Here is a 7,526-nt window from a genome sequence, read left to right as displayed (position 1 = left end):
ACTAAAAGCTCTTTTCAAATGAAGAGGAGGTTGTAACCGAGGCTCTGTGTAGGTCAGAGTCTGATAAGCCCTCCCTCTTCTTCCTGCTCTCAGACACAGCCAGCTCCACTCTGTATTTCCTGGTTCCTCCCCTTCAGAGCCACACTGAGGAGGAGGAGGAGGAGGAGGAGGAGGAGGAGGAGGAGGAGGAGGAGGAGGAGGAGGAGGAGGAGGAGGAGAGGAGGAGGAGGAGGAGGAGGAGGAGGAGGAGGAGGGGTTAACCAACATGTGGGTAAAGTACGAGAGCTGATAGGCCACATTCACCGCCCACACACACATGCTGTTCAGATCACAGCTCACACTAGTTTCAGCTCTCAGGAAGTGAAACTCACACACTCACTGCTACTGAGAGGTGAAATGGCGCAGAAAGGAGTTCAGCTGGACCGGGAAACCTTCTCTTGTCCCATCTGTCTGGATCTACTGAAGGATCCAGTGACGACTACCTGTGGACACAACTACTGTATGAAGTGTATTGAAGGCTTCTGGGACGGAGAGGATGAGAAGAAGATCCACAGCTGCCCTCAGTGCAGGCAGAGCTTCACAACGAGGCCTGTCCTGCTGAAAAACACCATGTTAGCAGCTTTAGTGGAGGAGCTGAAGAAGACTGGACTCCAAGCTGCTCCTGCTGATCTCTGCTATGCTGGAGCTGAAGATGTGGCCTGTGATGTCTGCACTGGGAGGAAGCTGAGAGCCTGTAAGTCCTGCCTCGTGTGTCTTATATCTTACTGCGAGAAACACCTCCAGATGCATTATGAATCACCTGCCTTTGAGAAACACAAGCTGGTGGAGCCCTCCAAGAAGCTCCAGGAGAACATCTGCTCTCGTCACGACGAGGTGATGAAGATATTCTGCCGCACTGATCAGCAGAGTATCTGTTATCTCTGCTCTATGGACGAACACAAAGGCCACGACACGGTGTCTGCTGCAGCAGAGAGGACTGAGAGGCAGAGAGAGCTGGAGGGGAGTCGACTCAACATCCAGCAGAGGATCCAGGACGGAGAGAAGGAGGTGAAGCTGCTTCAGCAGGAGGTGGAGGCCGTCAATGGCTCTGCTGATAAAGCAGTGGAGGACAGTGAGAAGACGTTCACTGAGCTGATCCGTCTCATGCAGAAGAGAAGCTCTGATGTGAAGCAGCAGCTCAGATCCCAGCAGAAGAGAGAAGTGAGTCGAGTCAGAGAGCTCCAGGAGAAGCTGGAGCAGGAGATCTCTGAGCTGAAGAGGAGAGACGCTGAGCTGAAGCTGCTGTCTCACACAGAGGATCACAACCAGTTTCTGCTCAGCTACCCCTCACTGCCAGCCCTCAGTGAAGCTACACACTCCTCCAGCATCAACATCCGTCCTCTGAGCTACTTTGAGGACGTGACGGCGGCCCTGTCAGCAGTCAGAGACAAACTACAGGACGTCCTGAGAGAGGGATGGACAAACGTCTCACCGACTGAAGTGGATGTTTTACTGTCAGCAGCAGAGCCCACCACCAGAGCTGGGTTCTTAACATATTCACAGGAGATCACTCTGGATCCAAACACAGCAAACACACAAGAGGCTGGTATTATCTGAGGGGAGCAGAAAAGCAACATACATGACACAACATCAGTCTTATTCTAGTCACCCAGACAGATTCACTGATTATCCTCAGGTCCTGAGTAGAGAGAGTCTGACTGGACGTTGTTACTGGGAGGTGGAGCGGAAAGGGAGAGGAGTTTCTGTAGCAGTCTCATACAAGAATATCAGCAGAGCAGGGAGGGAAAGTGTATTTGGATTCAATGACAAATCTTGGTCCTTAGATTTGTGACCAAAACAGATGTTCATTTCGTTACAACAGTATCAACACTCCCGTCTCAGGTCCTCCGTCCTCCAGAGTAGGAGTGTACCTGGATCACAGAGCAGGTGTTCTGTCCTTCTACAGCGTCTCTGAAACCATGACTCTCCTCCACAGAGTGCAGACCACATTCACTCAGCCGCTACATGCTGGAGTTTGCTTTGTTATGAATATGGAGACACTGCTGAGTTTTGTAAACTCAAATAGCCTGAAGTCCTTGGAGGAACTCTTCTACTTCTTAAACTCACCGTGTGTCCATCAGAGCTGATTGTCCATGTCTTCACTGCAGAGATCAGCTGTCAATCAAACATGATGGGCGGGGCTTCAACATCTTCTCACGAGTTGTTCTGTAGATGCTGGACTTTCTTCCGGCTCCTTCCTGTGTCTGTTAGCCATGGAGGCTGTCACTGCTCAGGAGGATCCTTGTTCACCTGAACTGATATGTAAACTTTGCTCTAAATATGTGTTGGATATTTCTTTTGATTCATGTTGTTGTTTCTCTTGTAGTGCACGAGTCTTCAGAGAGAAAGCAGCAGAGCTTCTTTTATTCTACACATTTTATTCTGGTTCTAAAACAATAGAGGCATTTATAATCACATGTATTCTTTTTGACAGATTCAATGTTATTGTTGCTGAATTAACTAAAACATGAGTTCCCAGATGGTTATAACACTTATTTCATCATCACATGTTTATTCAAAATGATATCACTTCCTGTCATGATCATAATCAATAAGTACATCCTTCATTATTCTCCTGGGAATAGCTTAGAGTCTTTGCTTGGGAAATACATTGTATAATATTACAGTTATTGTTTTGCAGACGAATTGTTGTTGTTGTTGTTGTTGTTGTTGTTATCCAAATAGAAATTGGGTACTCTGATGTTTTATAGAACATTAATTATCATGATAATAATCAATAAGGAAATCATGTCTGACTCTGTTTGAAACAGCTGAGATGAAACACATTCATGTGGAGAAAGTGAGACTGATCATGAAATCATTGAACAGACTTTACTGATGGGATGTGTGATTAAATGAAATGTTTGGATCATTAATAAAGGTTTGTCTTTCAAAAACAAAAACAGGATGTTCTTCTTGTGTCCAAGGTGCCATACGAAGCTGATGGAGAAGAGGTTGTGGCGGATAGTCAGTCTTGAGCAGGCACGTGCACACATAGACCTCAAAGTGGGCTTGAGCCCCTGCCCTTTTCTTCCTCCAGAGAAAGTGCCCTTTTTTATGGGGTGCTTCTTATTTTATTTTGTAACCCTCTGATACACAAGCTATGGAAACCCCCTCTAAGACACAACATGGGTCAAAAATGACCCGTATTGACTTACAGTGTTATTTAATGCATGGTTGAGTGTTTCTTTGCTATATTTTTGGAAATCAACTTATTTCATCATTAAATATTCATTAAATATCTTGTTTTTGAAAACCCTAAATCATTACTTTTGTTTCTCCTTTGTTAATTACTAAACTAAAATAGTTTTTATAATATTACATCAAGTTTACAGACAGGGGTCGAAAATGACCCATGTCTGCAAGTGTGGTATTTAAAGAAAAGACATAGGCCTACTATAATAATGATTTTGTCAAAAAACATTTTAGCAGTGATTTGGACCAAAGAATAACACATTTAATATTTGAAATGTTTATTTGTCACTTTGTCACACTCACACATAGCACACCATACAACTGATAAAACTGATTTTGAACTTTTTGAACTGTTAGTGAATCTGTCTTGTTACTGCAGTGAACTGTGGTGAATGCTGAATGTTTAAAATGAACTCATGACACTCATGAAACAAACTCATGAAATGAACTCATATGAGTAAGTTGCAATCTAGTGCATACATGCCTCACAAATCACAACAACATGTCTGTGCTCCTTGCACACAGGGCTGGTGCACTTGGAACACCAGCTGCTGGCTTTTCGATCTTTGGCAGTTGGGCAGATCTTGCACCTCTTCCTCTTCCTCCTGTGGCTGGGTGGTGGCTGCGTTTACTTTTTTTAACCCACATCTTTCCATTGCCTCTGTAATATGGGTTTGGAGGTGGGACGTGCCCTCCATGCGTCTCCTCATGTGTGGCATGACCAGCTCTTTGCCCAGCTCCTTTATGAAGAGCCGCCGTGCATTAGTCACACCACCCATGTAACCAGGGTGTTGTGCAGTGTAGCTGGTGAAGGCGTTGAGGGTGGCAACATCCAGCACATTGTGCCAGAGCACCATGGGCCACCTCCGTGTTCTCCGCTTGCAGGTGTACGTGCGAACCATTTGATCCATTGTGTCCACTCCTGATTTTGTGTGGTTGTAATATTGGATCACTTCTGGCTTCCTCTGAACACTCTGGTCATCCACTGCTGTGTCATCATACATGCATTGTGCTTAGCAGCACAACAGCCTTCCCCTTTTTCGGGACATAGCTCACCATTGTCATGTTGCCACAGAATCCAAATTTGGAGCTGTACTTCTCTCTCAGTTTGTTTGGCTTCATGACAGGTGGTATGTCTGGCTTGTTCTGGCGAAGAGTCCCCACAAGCGTAAGGTTCTTCTCTAGGAGCTTCTCAGCCAAAGGAATGCTGGTAACGAAGTTATCCATGGTTATGTTGCGACCTATGAACAGAACAAAAAAAATGAATGGTCAATTTAGTCAACATGTAATTCTCTAAATTCTAACATTAAAATAAACCTGATGGAATATTGATTATTATAATTATGGAGTACTGCATTGTATTTTATTCCATTCTATGCTTATAAATTAATCAATTTCTCACAATGGTAATACAAAATGAAATAGACACTATGAGAGAGTGGAAAAGTGATCTAGGTATTGTGCTAGAACTTCAAGAGTATATTCACTGTATGTATACTCTGTATTCTATATTCACCTGTGTGTCTTATTCCGCTGGACAACTGTTGGACAATATTCTCGCCAAGGTTCCTCTGAACATCCTCTCCTGGCTGTCGCCCTGTATAGATCATGCCATTGAATGCATAATGGACCCTTGCATCGCACATCCAAAAGATTTTGATCCCATATTTTGCTGGCTTGCTGGGCATGTATTGTAAGAACTTGGCACAAGCTGCTCATTAGTGACACAATCACTGGGGACGAACACTTTCTTGCAATTGGCCAGGAAACAGTCCCACACATATCTGAATGCAGCCATGTGGTCTGTTTCCAGTCTAACAGCCCTAGTCCTCTTATCATCAAACCGTATGAGGCGGCGGATATCCTCATATCTGTGGAACCCCATGGTGGCCTTATACATCGGATTTTGCAGGGGATCCAGAAAGAGCTCCCGCAAGGCCACATCCCAGCTCTTGTCCCCCCCTGCAACGAGGGTCAAACCAATAAATGCCGTGAATTCCACTTTGTCGAGGCATCTCCACTCTTTACCTTTTGCTGCTGCGGCTCTGCGTCCCTCTAAGTTAGTGCATCTTAAAACCTCCTCTATGATGTTATCACTAATGAACAACTCCCAGGCATCTTTTGGTGAAATGATTGTTGAACCAGATACGGGTCCTGGACACCTCCTCGGGATGTTATGGGTTCTTGCTCTGCCTTGAGTGGGGGGTTGCTCATTCCAGTAAGACCCCTTTTTACTTAGCCTATTGGCCTGGGTCTGAGTTTCCTCTTCAGAGGACTCATCAGACGAGTCTTCTAGCTCGTCCAAGGAGTCTTCTTCATCACCAGCAAGCTTCAGCTTGACCCTGTGGCACATAGTCTACGTCATCATCAGAGAGGTCAGACTCAGAGTCAGAATCAAGGATTGCTCCATCTTCCTTATCCTGTTCTTGATGTAACATCTCGATGACCATTTCAGCCGTGAAACGTGAATGAGTGTGACGAGCCATACTGTGGATGAAGAAAATCAAAATAATATTTACAACATCAGTTGATAAATTATACAGTACACTTTTCTAATTCAAGTTTTATTTTGTTGCCCTAGCTGACATTAGCTTATACCTTTATATGACTGTATTTAAATGTATTTATTTATTATTATGTAAGTATTTCCAGATTGACAAATGGGTTGAAAATAGTATAGCGTATTTATAGTGTAAGACATGATTACATTTCATACATGATCTGGCAAGAGAGTTGGCATGTATGCATTAGCTAATATTAGCGACCGCGATCTAGAATTGACCTAGCTAACACAAGCTAACATTAGCTAGCTAGAATAGAATATGCTAATGTAATGCTAGCTAGAATAGAATATGCTAATGTAATATTTATCTTTCCCAACAGGTGGGGATAATGTTCAAATGTTATGTGCAGTTATCTTTTCTCAATATCTTTTTCTTAGGTAAAACAATTGTAAAACAAGACTTACATGAATCAGATCTGAAGACGCAGCCTGTTTCCTTCTGACAAGAGTGGAATGTGAAATGTTGTCCAGTTGTTTAGTTCTGACCAGCGCCATATTCTCATAAGTGAAAAGTTGTCCACAGTAAAAAAATTCCTAACTGCACACATTTTATAAATCAAAGGTTCCTATCAAATTCACACGGGTCATTTCTGACCCATGTGTGGAAACTTGATGTAGTGATACAAAACCTATTTTAGTTCCAAAATATAGACAGATAAAATTAAAATAAAATGATTTATGGTCATCAAAAACAAGATATTTAATGAATACTTTGCAATATTAAATGATGAAATGAATAGATTTTAAAAGATATAGCAAAGAAACACAGCCATGCATGAAATAACATAGGAAATGAATGCGTTTTTGACCCATGTTGTGCTTTAGAGGGGTAGTCGTACAAAAATGATTTTTATTAAAAAAGTAAAAAGTAAAATGAGAATTTGTGATGATCAACAACAAGTTACTTGAGGAATTCCTGGAATTCTGAATGGTGAAATGAATTTATTGCAAAGATATTTACAATTAAAACTCTGTCGGGTCACTTTTGACCCATGTTGTGTATTAAAGGGTTAAATAAATGAATATGTATCTACTGCTGTTCGCGCACACTTTCCAAAAATATATTGCTTGAATAAAAAATAAAAATATCAGGTTGGGAGATTAGACTGTGAAGTTCCGCTGCTCTCTCTCTCCCTCCCTCCCTCCCTCCCTCCCTCCACGTCTCACGCACAGCGGTGCGGACATCGGCAGTCCCTTCAGACAGGTAGCAGCACCTCCCACTTTACTGTCCCACATTATGACGGCTTTACTTGGTTTATTTTGAAGGTGAGTGGTGATGAACAAATGACTAAACTGCCAGCGATTTTGGGCCCCATGAAAAGATATCACATTGGGCCCCACCACCAGGCACAGGCCACACCAACCGAGCACAATGCTGTAACCACACCTCCAGAACCCAACCGACTCATTGATGCTTTAAATAACTCTACCTGTACAGGCTTGCATCTATCTTGTAGTCCAATACTAACCGCACAATATGTACTGACACTGAGCGGTGAACATATAACACTGTGCAGACGTGCAACATTCTGCTGCAGTAGAATTCACTCTTTGATATAACACTAACATTCCTGACAATAGACCTCAATAGTCATCTTTTATGGTGTACATGCCTTTTTAATAACATTTTTGAATGGAACAATCAAAGATCTAAATAAATATAACTTAAATATACATGACCTCTTAAATTAAAATAAAGTGAACATTAACACCAATATTATCATTTATA

At 42.7% G+C, this 7,526-nt stretch overlaps 1 pseudogene; it reads left to right on the top strand.

Annotated features, from left to right (window-relative positions):
* Positions 1 to 294: 294 nt before the first annotated feature.
* Positions 295 to 2,942, top strand: LOC117544049 (annotated as a pseudogene).
* Positions 2,943 to 7,526: the final 4,584 nt, after the last annotated feature.

Source organism: Gymnodraco acuticeps, unplaced genomic scaffold (assembly GCF_902827175.1).
Source record: "Gymnodraco acuticeps unplaced genomic scaffold, fGymAcu1.1, whole genome shotgun sequence".
Classification (NCBI taxonomy): Eukaryota; Metazoa; Chordata; class Actinopteri; order Perciformes; family Bathydraconidae; genus Gymnodraco; species Gymnodraco acuticeps.
The sequence above is the reverse complement of the archived record's forward strand: the minus strand, read 5'-3'. Positions and strand labels throughout refer to the sequence as shown.